Below are 14011 nucleotides of genomic sequence, written 5' to 3'. Positions count from 1 at the left end.
GAGCACACATTGCTGCTTTGTCTGCACACAGATTCCCTTCTTTAAACACTGCAAAGTCGCATAACTTCTCCCCTGTCCCATGTAGAAAAGAAGTCCATGTTCTGTCTCCTTTCTATCTCATTCTGCTACTGGAAGCCTGCCATAAACGGTCAGGTTCTGAGACTCAGCAATTCCCATCTTTAAACTGAACTCAAGAGGCGTCTTCTGGATTTCATGTTGTTTTGCCTTAACTTTGTAGATGTTCTCTGTCTCACGAGTCTCTCTGACTCTGGGCTTCTAAAGTTCAATTCTTAATTTTGACATACTTTGGCTCTCTATTAAGATGGCAAAACTGTGTCCAAAGTTGAGGCACATCCTTCGATTCATTGTACTGCTTCTTGTTTGAGATACAATAAACTCAACTTTTGATTCAAAATTGGACATTTCATATTTAATGACCTAATACTTTGCTATTGCAGCTTGAACTAAGACAGATGGTTTTCCAAAAATCAGTAAATACAGGGAACAGTTGGATGAGCTGTGTTTCTTCAATACCCAAAATACCTTGTGCATTTGTGTATTGGTATCATTGCATTACATTATGGTAATCAGTTTATGCGTCTGTGTCTCTAATCAGATTTTAAATTCCTGAAAAGCAGACAGTGTGTCTTATCCTTCTCTGTATTCCAGTACAGTGCCTGGAAACTAATTTGATCAATAAATGTGAGGCAAGAAGGCTAGCACAAGTGCTTATGTGTCGTCAAGAAGAAGACTATGCCCATTGGATTTGAAGAAGGGGCTTTAAAAGATGTCAAGGTTATTGACAGGTGGCAAGGAGGACATTCTGAATAAGATGAACCACTGATTAGAAGCAGATAGTATTGACGGATAAGAATGACTAGACCAGTATGCCTGGAGCGTAAGATTCACAGAGAAATCACGTAAAACAAGAGGAGAAGGAACTAAGGTAGGGCAGTGCCAGTTGCTACATTTCAATGGTGTTTTTAAACAATTTAATCTAAAAAACAGTAATTTCAAATAGTTTGACCTAAAATAACAATAAATACGATCTTAGACAAGCCCATCAATTCTTTTAAATTATGCAAGGAATGAAATATTGTCTTTTTACAAAGTGCCTACAAGGAATCTATCTGACCCTGATTATATTAACAGGCACCTAGAGAAAGAAGAGAGAAGAGGTCGATGAATAGAAGAATAAAGTGCAAAGTTTTAAACAGTTAAAAACGTTAGATTGTTGGAAATAGGATTAGGAAATATATTAAAATGAGCACATAGATTATAATTGGTATTTCTGTATGCAGAAAAAGAACTTAGTAGATATATAAATGTTCTATTGTTAAGAAAGAAGGAATTCTTTTCTGGCCTACCATTAATGGGAATATAAAAAATGCTTGAGAAGATTAGCAATTTTAACATCTGTATTTAAGAAGGAGAACTCTAATTTGGTTCATGTGAATGCTTAAACATATAGATCAAACCAAGGACTGAGGACAAGACACTATGACATGAAGCTTAATGTATTCCTAAGTGCAATGTTTACCTGTCTACATAATGATTACTGTTGTTCAAAGGTGTCAATGATCATTCTGCTTCTGCTCATCAAATACAGCCACCCCAGCGTGGCAAAACATGCAGTTGATGTAACTGCCAGGCAAGAAGAAATCTGTTTCAGTATCACTTTTCTTATCCATTATGTTGATGGTGCGTCTGATGAATATTTTTGTACATATGAAACTTAGATTTAAAGAAATATATGCATAATCTGGTTTGCCGAAATTACATGTTTTATTAGAAAAGTGAAAAATCCTAATTGGATGAAAAGCAAAAAAAAAAAAAAAAAAAAAAAAGCCATGAACAAAAGTAATAATAAAGCATTTGGGAGAAAATGTGTCCCACCAGGTTTGTTCATATCCAGCACCAACAATCATTTGCCTGGTATTTCATAGAATTTGGAATGCTTTGATGCTATCACTTTGTTACCTTATTAGACTGTGTTAGTGAAAGGTTTTCACACATCTTTGTTATGATTGGACTAGTCTGCCACTGACGGAGACTTTTAGTTCAAGATTAAGCTACTCTTTTCTAGGCCAATCTTTTTCCTTTTGCAAATTAAGAATGGACTATTCTGGAATCCTTTCATTGACCAAGAAGTGTTGTAGGAAGGAAGTCCCAAGTAGGAATAATTGGAGAACTGATACTGTAATCTAGTCTAAGCATTATTTAAGGCTGGCAAAGAAAGACGTGGTACACAGTGTATTCAGTGTTGTCTATTTTTATTCCACTGGCAATTTTCACCAAGATCAGAACATCCTGAGGTCTCCAGATTGGAAGAGAATCAATTTTGGGGGAAGACTGAAATCAACCTTTTCCAAATAGTCAAGTTGTGTCACTGTAAATTCAAAAACAGTCTCCCAATAGTCAGTGGAAATTTTCAAATTTCTCACAAGTAAGAAAATTAAAAAAAAAAAATTTTTTTCATCTACTCCCAAGCCTCAAAACAAAGAATTCAAAAATATACTTTTTGGAATCCCCGGCTCTTTCACTCGCTGACTGTGTGACATTGGGCAAGTTACATAACCTCTTGGCATTTCACTTTCTTCATTTTTAATTTGGGATAATGACAATACCTATTTCACAGGGTTAACATAAACATTAAATGAGAAAATCCATGCAAGGTACCAATAATAGCAAATCACTTCACTTCATTTGAGCTGGATCTGCTGGTTGGCAAATTCCTTGTGCTATAAATTTTTGAACATGTCCTTAAGCTCAGCAGCTTTTAGCAGCCAAGCAGAAAATTTGGCTTTCCACCAAACACGTGTGCTCTTTATTCTACGATGTGGAGAGTTGTCCCTGGGAGGCACCCTGCCCAGCTCAGGACGACACCCCTCCCTTGCGCTCAGAAACACCCGTGTTGCAGTTATCATCAATGGAATGTGAGTGGAAGTGATACCTAATGCTTCTAGGCTTTCCTTTCTTCTTCCTTCACACATTATCCGCCACCATTTTGCCTCAGATAGCAGATAATTGAGTCATTGACTATCTTCTGCTTATGACATGCTGAATTTTTTTCTTTTTACCTTCAATCCACACACCTCTTCTGTTCTTCTCCATATCCCATAGGCAGCTGAACTCTGATCTTTTGGTATAAGTCTTTAGATACACGTGCATCTTAGAAAACTCTATTACGCTGTCTGTTTTTTTTTTTTCTTAGAATATTGCAGGGGTGCAAACCTTTTGATTACATGTTTTGCTTTTGTGCAGTTAGAGTTAAAGTTATAAGAGCGCCTATCGCCAAGGAAGCATGCATTGTACCCGTTAGGTGTAAATTTACCCCGTCCCCTCCTCCCCCCCTCCCCCCTACTTGCTTTCTGTTGAGTTTTACTACCATATGCGCACACAGGTGTTGATCCATTAGTTCCAATTTAATAATGAGTTCATGTGGCGTTTGTTTTTCCATTCTGGCGATACTTCACTTAGAAGAATGGTCTCTAGTTCCATCCAGGTTGTTACAAAAAGTATTAATCACCATTAAAAATATGGAACACTTCACGAATTTGCGTGTCATCCTTGCACGGGGCCGTGCTAATCTCTGTTTCATTCCAATTTTAGTATATGTGCTGCCCAAGCGGCATGGCTGTGTGTTCTGGGAGGCAGCCGTGGTGGCTCCATTTTGAGAATTTGTAGGGCTCGAGCACTCCAGATCCTTCAGATGTTGTTATGTGCCATTGGTGCCCACTGGCAATAATTATTGACTGTTTTATAGTTCTCCTGTTCTCACGTCCATCAGATATCCTGTTGCTTTTCTACTGACTCCTCCATAGACATTGGAGGTCTTGTGGCAGATGGTGGTTTGTCCTCAGACACACTGTTTGGAATTTGTGGGTATAACTCATCATGCAGTGTGGTAACTAATCTCCAAAAATTGCCCCACCATTTCCTCTGCTATCTATCTATACGTGCATTCTGATCTTCCCATCAAAAGGTGGAGACTATTCCTCCTTCTGAATCTTGGATCACCTTATGACTGACTTGACCAACAGAATGTAAGAAAAGTGACATTCTGGGCAGCTCTTGGGCTCTAGCCACAATGTTGTGAGAAGACCAAGCCACAAGGAGAGGTCATGTAAAGAACTGAAGTGCTCAGAACAACAGCTCCAGGTGAGCTACTAAGGAAATTGGGGTCCAGTAGCTTATATCCTTTAAATACCTGTCCAGTGCTTGTTCTATTGTTACTTGAGCAAGCTCCCTGGGAGGTTCCAAACCCACTTCCAGCTTCCTACAACAACTTTCCGTGCACACCCTGAAAAGAGTTTTGGCAAATATCATTTTATCCTTTTCATTACTTTGTAGTGATGGCATAGAGTCCCTTGAAGACCACTTTCTCTGGATGCTACCCCACTAGTGTTCCCCTTAATCTAATTCTGATTTCAAAGAGTCATTAAAATGTGGCAGACGGTTAGGGGGAATAATGAAGTGTTAGATTTTAATTCTTTTTGGTTAAAAACAAAAGTTAATTAAGGGAGGTGCTTTGACATTTTCAATAACCAGAGAATTTTGTAAGTGGGTCCCCTCATTAGGTTAGTAGGAATTGGGGGACTTTGTGTGTGTATGGGGATAGGGAGAAGAGAGGAAAAAAAAGATGAGTAGTAGAAGTTGTTAAAAGAGGAAAAAAAGAAAACCAACAATTTAAGAAAATCTAGTATTTTAGTAGCTTCCTTCATGTACGACCTGGAAATGTACATTAACAGGAAACTTTCTCCCCACCCCTGACCCTCCCATTCCTTTCCCATCCTTGCGTCTGCTGGGATCTGTCAGTGGGTGGAAGACATTGTCATTGTTTATAATGCTCATAAGCCTGCATGGATGTGAATGACATATATTTAGAAACCAAAATAAAGCTTTAGGAAGATCTTCAATTTAATGGAAACTAGTCTAGTCATTTGGGAACCACAAGAGCTTTTTAGGGAAAACCTGCCCCTGCCAGCTGGAGGAAGTGTGGGTGTACCGGGGTCCCGGTGACACCTTGTGATGTCAGTCACCCCCCGCCTGAGGCTGATTGGCTCTGAAGAGCTGCAGCAGAGTTTAAATTCCTGTCCCACCGGAGAAGTGTTCAGAGTATCAACACAAGGCCGGGTGTAGAGTTTCTCTGTCCGAACTTCAACCTGATTGTTGAGACCTTTGGGGAAAAGTCTTTGCGAACTAATGAGGGTAAGACATTTGCATCATTTAATTTTTTTAAATGACTTTTTCTGTGTTGTTTGGAAAATATTAAATATGTATACATGTTGAGAGGCATTATGCCATGCAGAGAAAGATGGGGAGAGCTGAATTCTGGTAAAAAAAAAAATTCCTATTTTTGTGTCTGTCGTTTATGCTGCAGCAAATAATGATATTAAAACGACATGTTAAGTCAATAGAGCCAGGTGTTTTTCTTGGTGGTGCTTTAATGAGATCTCTGCATGATGCTGCTGAAAGGGAAAGTTTATGGAACAGGAGACAGACGGAAGGTCATTTTGAAGTTTAGCTTTAATTAGCAAAACAAATGAAACTTTTGCAATTAGGTTTCATGGATATGGAGATGTTCATAGCCTATAAGACATTGTGAAAGAATCTAAACTGGACTGACAGGACTTTCAAAATACTTTTTTTTGAAAGTTAAAAATGATTTAATGTCATTCATCTAGAGAGCATCTAGTAATACTCATTATGAACTGAATAGCTGAAAAATGCTAAGACCACTGAAATAAACCATGGGTGTGATAATTATATTTTTTGTAGTGTTTAGCTGAGTATTCAGGTTAGCATGATGCCTTGCATAGAGTCAGAATTCAATAAATATTGAATATAATTGCTTGTTAAAACATTTCCTAGTATAGAAGACATACACACACACACACACACACACACACACACACACTTGTCCACATGTAGTTTATTTGTTGCATTTATTCCACTTCTCCATCTATATCAAAAGTGTCTGTGTTCCACAACAGAGTAGGAGTAAGAGCTGTGGTCAGGTAATGCATTCTGTACGACATTTAGAAGATTCCATTCGTAATAGGAATATTTCATGCAACCTGTCTTCTTCAGGAGTACTAACTTCTCGTTAATCAAACTTTCAGTTTAACTAAGACTCAACTATCCCACTTTAACCTTGTGGGTTAAAAACATGTGAACAAACAATTTTCTGAAGGGCATTGGTCCACTTACCTACCCCAAAACGGTGATGTGGAACAATGTCCGAAGATGCTTAGGGGTCTTCCAAATCTATATTTAATTTCGGGGCACCTTAGAGTTATTTTTACTGTGGTCAAAGGCATATAATATTGGATTGATTGTAATTGACTTCCATACAATAACAATAGGAAGGACAGGAAATTTTTTCTCATTTGTTTCTTTCTCTGATTTCCTGATAGAGTTCTTATCCTGGCCAAGTTCCACTTTATTTCCAAAGAGTAATAATGAAATGAATTCTAACAAGTTTTGGTTAGTTGGATCCTGGGTAATTTTACTTTCATAAGACCAGCTTATTATATGCACATTGCATATTCTCAGTGACTATTTGTTGACTGCTGACATACTCATTACGAATGACTATGTTGTTCATTAGTATTCTTGAGGATAGTAATACAAAGACAAAAAATAAGCAAATTAACATGAGGTATTGTTTTCTAAGGGAAAAAGAGAGCTTATGATTTTTCAAACCTTTATTTCCTTCTTTTGGCCTGTTTCCTTCATTTCAGTTTGCATGAAAGAAGATAGATACTTTGCAAGTGAATCTTAACTTAGAGGAAATTCCAGAACAAGTTTCCTCACTTGAGAGTCCAAAGAAGTTTTGGTCACACTTGAAATCCGGATTGAAATTTCCTTCTCCAGATCCTAAACATTTGGATCTTTTCAACTCTGTGAAAACAATTCAGAAAGGTTGAAAGTGTCTAATGCATTGCCTTCCAGATATGTGGAACCCAAGTCAAGGCAGCAGATTGCTTTTGTAATATGTTCTCATTGTAAAATGGCAGCATGTAGAATGTAGAAATGGCATTAACCAATCAATGAAGAACACGGAGTTCTGGACTCTTAATTTTCAGGCTTTATTACTCAGAACAGGGCTACTACGTATCTGCTCCTACTCTTTTGGGGATAGTAGCTAAAAAAAAATTTATAAAATTTTAGAGCTCTCGTTTGGAAATGCTCTTCAAATATTATGACTATTCTTATCAAAAATACTAATCGAAAACTCAACATAGGGTTTAAGATCTGACTTTCTTTAATGCTTAAGGTTGGACTGTATTGTTTGGAAGGAAACACCAGCTCTCTTAGAACTCTAGGGTGTCTTCTATTTTAGTTTACCAGACTTCCATTTGAGATAGTATTGCTTTAGGTCAGGGTGATAAATTGTATTTCTAGAAGCCTGAGAAACTTAGTGCATCTTCTTTATGTTTTATAATAATTCATCCCTAGGAAACTCGAACACTGGAAGCATGCACTTCCTTGGCAAAATATACAACATTCATTGGTATAAAATAAACACACAGTGGCATCCCCTCATTTTCTAATTATTTAGATAATGGACAAGCCAAAGAAAATACAGGAGAACTCAATAGTCATTGATCTTTTATTAAGGCCATAATATTTGCTAGTTTTCAGAGCATCATGAGATTATCACCTTATTCAAATTTCACCTTAAAAATTGAAATGGCGAACTACCCAATTTTCAGTTGACCTGTGAAATTGAAACTATTAGAGTGCAGTTATTTGAACACTAACATATTTGAGAAAATTTTGCCTTCCTAAAGAAATGAACCTTAAAACTTAAAAAAAAAAGTTTTGATCGTGGGAACTAAAGGGAAGTAATATCTGTTGAATTAGGTTCATTTTAGGTACAGTTGGGCATTTTCATATATTTTTCTCTGTTGCTATTAGGGGAAGGATTTAAAAAAGAAATTAAAATGATATCAGAACATAAGGACTGAAGATGCACTATGCTGAATTAGAATAAAGAAAATAATGCAAATTAAGAATAATTATACTGAGGAGGGATAATGCCCATAATATAAAATGAGAGGCTATGTTTGACCATTTGAGTCATAGAAAAGTAGAAACAAAGAACATTTTTTCTCTATTTTAGGATTTCTATTATTTTCTTGAATAAATTTAAAAAATAAGATCAGATGACCTCTTTAGCTCAATGCTTCAGACATTATTGAGCAACATATTCTTATTTCTTAGGCTGGGCTGGTGACTCATGCCTACAATCCCAGCACTTTGGGAGGCCAAGATGGGAGGATCACTTGAGACCAGGAGTTCAAGACCAGCCTAGACAGCATAGTGAGACGCTATCTCTACAAAAGTAGAAAAATTAGCCAGGCATGGTGACGCATGCCTGTAGTCCCAGCTACTTGGGCAGCTGAGGCAGGAGGATCACTTGAGCCCAGGCGTTTGAGTCATAGTGAGCTATGATTGCACCAGGCACTATGTCTGCCTGGGTGACCGAGTGAGACCCTGTCTCTAAAAAAACAGAAAATGTTAGAAATCACTTGGGGCACCTTAAAAACAAACCTATTCCTGTGTCCAACCCATGAACGGATTTATTACCCCGGACACGACTTGTGCATTGGTAGTTCTAAAAATCTTTCCAGGTGATACTAGTACACAGCCAAGATTAAGAATCTTCGGTTTATATCTCTTATCACTAGTGTAGGGACCATGGGAAAACTTCCTCTCACCCTCCCAAAATTCACTGAAAATCAACTGACAAAGACAGGTTCATAGGAGAAAAGGCATATAAATTTATTTGACTGTAGTTTTACACGACACAGGAGCCTTCAGAATGAAGACCCAAAAAGACAGAAGACACTGTCCATTTTTGTGCTTAGGTTCAACAAAGCATGGACGGCAATGTAGAAATATGATTGGACAAAAAGGGTATGATCCAATGTTACTAGACTGAGTTGGGAAACCCAGCAAGGCCTGTCTGTCTAGATTCTTCTTGGCCTCTGCGAGACTCATTCCTTCCTTCTGGGCATAGGGTAGGACCCTCTCTGGAACTGGGGTTATATGACCTACAGTCAAACAAGGTAGATCAGATAATTTCTTTGTGGCTAGTTTTTACACAGGAGGCAGGATTGGGGGAGGCAGAGTAGTATTTTTAGGTTTCGTGGCTGGCTTTGAAGAAGAGGTGTTCTGGTTTTATGTCCCACCTTGGGGAAGAGGAATTCTAGTTTCTACAGGTAACACTGGAGGAGAAAGAGGGGCCGTAGATAGGAAGGCAGGAGAAGGTCAGAGAGAAACATTTGCTTCTGAAGCCTTCATTTCGGGGTATTGTTTTCTTAGCCCCTACGATAGTATAGCATATATTTAACATTTAAAGAAGCAAATCAACAAAAGTGAAGTCTTTAATAAACTTGCAGGATTTTTTGCAAAAGTATGGAAGTCCATTGGACAAGTGTGTTAGGTCAGCGACAAGGGTTTACTAGCTCAGAGTAAATTGTTTTCCTTTAAATCATTTCAGTAACTTTTCACATTAGCATCTAGCATATCTATTTTTAGACGGAGAACAAATTGTTTTCCTCATCACCAGTTCTTGAAGTGTGAAATGAAGCTGGCCTCCAGAAAAAAAAAAACCAGTTTGGTTTGGCATGTTTCTCTTAGCAGGATTCACAAGCGTATCCCAAACCTCTCATCTTCTCTAAATCCGCTGGCACTGTGAATGACAGCTAAAAGAATTTAGCATAATCATGCATAATGTATGATTAAATGTGTCACAGTAGACATTAAGAGCTTTCTGGAGCTCTAATATGAAGCCTGCCATCTTGCATCTCCTGCAGATAAAGAAAAAAATGCAACAATATATTTTGTGTAGACGTTATTATATAGTTATAAATGTGACTTAGAAGCCTGTGTGTGTGTGTGTGTGTGTGTGTGGGTGGGTGGGTGCGTGTGTGAAGACAAATGCCCACCACCTATCAATGGTGTCAATAAATGCAGCCTTTTAGGGGAATAAATTTGCTAGGTTGCTCTGACATACCCAGCCATATAATTATTATAAAAGCGAATGGCCAGAAATTTCTCTGTTCCCCTTTCTTTACTTTTCCCTCCATTTATCATATTTTATGTGTTGATAGAGCTCACTGTTGAAAGGTTTTCAATTTTTTTCTTAGGAGTAAGGTTTTTTTATTAAACCACTTTATTGAGCTATATAATTTACATACCACCTACTTTACCCAATAGAAGTACATAGTCCAATGGCTTTTATATATCCACACAGTTGTGCAACTTTCATAACCATCAATTTTAGAACATTTTTATCACCTCCAAAAGCAATCCTGTACCCCTTAGCTATCGCCCCTCAGCGCCCCCATCTCCCCAAAGCCCTGGGCAACCACTAATCTACTTTCTGTCTCTATAGATTTGCCTCTTCTGGGCATTTCATATAAATGGAATCATACAAATGTAGTCTTTTTTTCTGACTTCTTTAACTTAGCATAATGTTTTCAAGGTTTCTCTACTTTGTAGCATGGATCAGCACTTCATTACTTTTTATGGCTGAATAAAATTCCGTTTTATAGACGTAGTAAATTTTAGTTATCCATTCATCAGTTGATGGATATTTGGGTGAGTTTTTTTTTTTTTTTTTTAATAGGAAGAAACTGTTAAAAAGTTGAAGCTACTTTATGTCTTTAACATGGGGGAAAACACCTATGTCCTTTATTTCAGGTGGAGACACCACACCCCACTATGAAGACCAGCATCCTGCTCGTGCTCCTTTGGGGGTTGACCTGTGCTCTCCCTGTAAGTAGCAGGGTAGGGATGTATGAACAAAAACCCTTTTATACATAAAACGCCACACTTTTTAACTGGCTATGAGCCAAAGTGTCTGTGTTTGTTCCAGCCAGATAAAAATAGTAGTTTCTTAGAAAGCTATTTTCTTTAAAATATCATCCAAGTTATTTCTTATTCTATTCAGTTGCCATTCATGTAGCCATGATTCTCATTTTTCTGCCCCACATCAACGAGGACTTTGTTAGAAATGCGAATTCTTGGGTCCTACCCCAGACCTACTAAACCAGACTTTCTAGGGGTGGGGCCCAGCAAGAGGGTCTTTAACAAGCGCTCCAGGAGATTCTGACGCAGGGTAAAGTTTGACTACCCCTGCTCCAGATTCTGTAAACTGTTCATAACTGCTGTTTCGGCAATTTCTATTTAGGCTGACCACGTGTGCTCAATTTTCTAGGTAGCCAGGTATCAAAACGATGAATCGGAAAGTTCTAAAGAATGGAAGGTGAGTAGCTATATGACTGTTGGAAATATTTTAATTTGAATATATTATTAGTATGACCAAATTGACTCCATTGCAAATGCTGAAACTGCCAATGACTTAATGAGCATATTGATAAACTTAGCTATAGGCAGTAAAAGCTACACTTTCGGGTTCATATAAGAAAATAATGGTTAAATTCCAACAATGGTATAATTTGGTGAGGAAGCATTTTTCTTTTAGCTTTCTTCTTGTAATGGATGTGTATAATGTTACAAAGGGACGGAGGACAATGAACCAAGATTGTCCAGGAGAGATTAGGACCCAAAATCTGTTTTAACAGATGTCTGGGGGGACAGGAGGTCAAGTCCTGGGAGGTGAGTAAAGAAAGAAGAATGAGAAGATATTCGGTAGAGTCTTTGGCATTAAGCTAGTGTTTATTGAGTGTTGACTCCCAGTAACCCAATCATTAACTCTCAGTAACTCAAGAATCATTGCCAGGCACCATTCTGAGTGCTTTACATGCATTACATTTCTTCACAACTCAATAATTCAGGTGTTACATCTTATTCCCCATTTTACAGGTGACAAAACTGAGGCTCAGAGAGTAAGTTTGTCTAGCCGGTTATATGGCTACTTGGTGTTAGAGTCAGACTTTGAATTTATGCCACTCTGGCTCCAGAATCTACATTCTTAACCAGTGTGTTAGATCCCTCTTAGGAAGGGGCCGGGTCTAGGAGGTCAGGAAATTCTCAAGATTGGCACTAGAAGAAGTAAAGGTTAAAATCTTATGCTAAGTCAGTGCGTTTTGTTTGCTACCTTGTTGGCTGCTGGTTTGGGCATATGATAGGCTTGGACCCAATGCTTTCGGTGGCGGCCAGATAATGTCACAGACCTGAGGTGGGGTCCTGTCCCTGCCCCAGGCTGGAATAGACATGGCAGGGTTTATTATGAACTTTCATCAGAGATATCCATAAGCTGGTTAATTTAAAAGCAGCCACTATAGATCCTCTTTCTCTTTTTCACCAGAGACTCACAAACATGCCTTGTTCTCAGGTCTAGCCTCGGCATGAGAAAAATAACAATGTCTTTCTCCCTCCACCCGTTAATTCCAAACGATAAGAGTAGATGCAGGATGGTGGTGGGGGAGCCCCAGAAGTTGCTCAGGTATTCTTACCGTGCATCTGAGACGAAAGAAAGTGAAATCAATCACAAATAGGACCAGTTACATTGCAGATGTAACATCTGTTTTTAACACCAGGGCTCCTATGTGACTAAAGAAAGGTTCCAATGGCTTTCTCAATTCAGTTTTTTCAACTATTCCATTTCATAAGGTAGATATCTCAAAATGGACCATTTCTTTGGTTTATATCACATTGACTAGTTCTCAGGATGCTTCCGTAACTGTTAGCTGGTTTTATCCTCACAGTAATCTCGCAGGATAAGCAAGCACAGTGAGTGCTCATTTTCTTAATTTATGAATAACAAGCTGACCAATCAGACAGGTGAGGTGAATTGCCCACCTTCACATAGAGCAACCGACCGTCCTGGTTTACCTGGCACTTAGGGGTTTCCTGGAACCTACGACTTTTAGTGCCAACACCAGAATGGCTGGTTTTCAGGGCTAACACCCAAACCAATGAGTTAATTAAAACTTAAATCTGGACCCTGGGTTTCCGTGCTGTTTTCCCTATGTTACCTTTCCTCCAGGTGCTATGCACAGCCAGCTTCAAAGAAAGCATGTTTTTTCTGTAAGTGAAGTATCAGAAACAAAAATCTTTTAGATTTTTTTTTATATCCCAAGGTCTTTTCGGGTCATTAGTTATTTTACCTTCGTTTTTCAGCCATTTCACCATAAAATCTCAGATTTACTTATGTAAATGTACCATATATACCAAGAGACCAAAAAAAAAAAATCTCCTAAAGTTATTTTATATATTAGCAATGACATGATGCGTCTCTGAAGGAGTCACTTGTTTTCCTTCCTTTTTTACAGGGTCATTTGGCTCAAGCGTCAACACCAGCCTTGGTAACTATCTCGTTTGTTTTTGTCATGTCCATCTCATGAAGTAACGAACAATCTTTCCATCACCTCTTACCATTTTGAAAGCAGTAAATCCAAACCAGAAGCAGTTGATGGGTATCGCATTTTTTTTCTTTCCTGAGGAATTAGTAAAAGAAAAATAAACATTTTTTTCCCCCATTTCAGGAGAGCAGTGAGTCATCAGAAGGAAGTCCAATTAGCTCGGAGGAACAGGTAATCAAACAGACCTTTCTTAATGTCTCAGGCTACTTAGGAATCAGAGGAAATGATGTTAGATTAAATTACCTGGCAACCATGTTAAATATATTTTCTAACCATGAGTTATGCTAGCTAAATAGTCCCATAAAATGAGAAGGGAAAATGAGCCAGGAGAATTCAGCTGGGGGTATGCTAATCGTGTTGTTTTCCTCACTGAAGCCAGATTGTAGGCACTGTGGCCCTAAATGTCCCTCCTAGCTAAAGAAAAATACACACACATACACACAAATGGTCATTGGCTATGGTAGGCAAGTCATAGCTCACTCACCAACCTAAAATGTTGCTTTTACAATTGGGCAGTTCAGACCAGGCAAAGAACTTTCTGGAGAGCTCTCTCCGTGAAGAATCCTGCCGGAGAGAGGACAGGAGAGCACGAAGGAAACTTAAGGAATGACTCTCTCTTGAAAACAGTCCCCTCTGTGACCCTGGGGGTGAGACAGGCGTCCTTA

General features: G+C 38.4%; 1 pseudogene; it reads right to left on the bottom strand.

Moving 5' to 3' along the window:
* Positions 1-3533: 3533 nt before the first annotated feature.
* LOC138380645 (U6 spliceosomal RNA) lies at positions 3534-3634 on the bottom strand (annotated as a pseudogene).
* Between the last annotated feature and the right edge of the window lie 10377 nt (positions 3635-14011).

This window comes from Eulemur rufifrons, unplaced genomic scaffold, assembly GCF_041146395.1.
Source record: "Eulemur rufifrons isolate Redbay unplaced genomic scaffold, OSU_ERuf_1 scaffold_621, whole genome shotgun sequence".
Classification (NCBI taxonomy): domain Eukaryota; kingdom Metazoa; phylum Chordata; class Mammalia; order Primates; family Lemuridae; genus Eulemur; species Eulemur rufifrons.
Note: the sequence above shows the minus strand (reverse complement) of the source record. Positions and strands in the feature narration are given on the sequence as shown.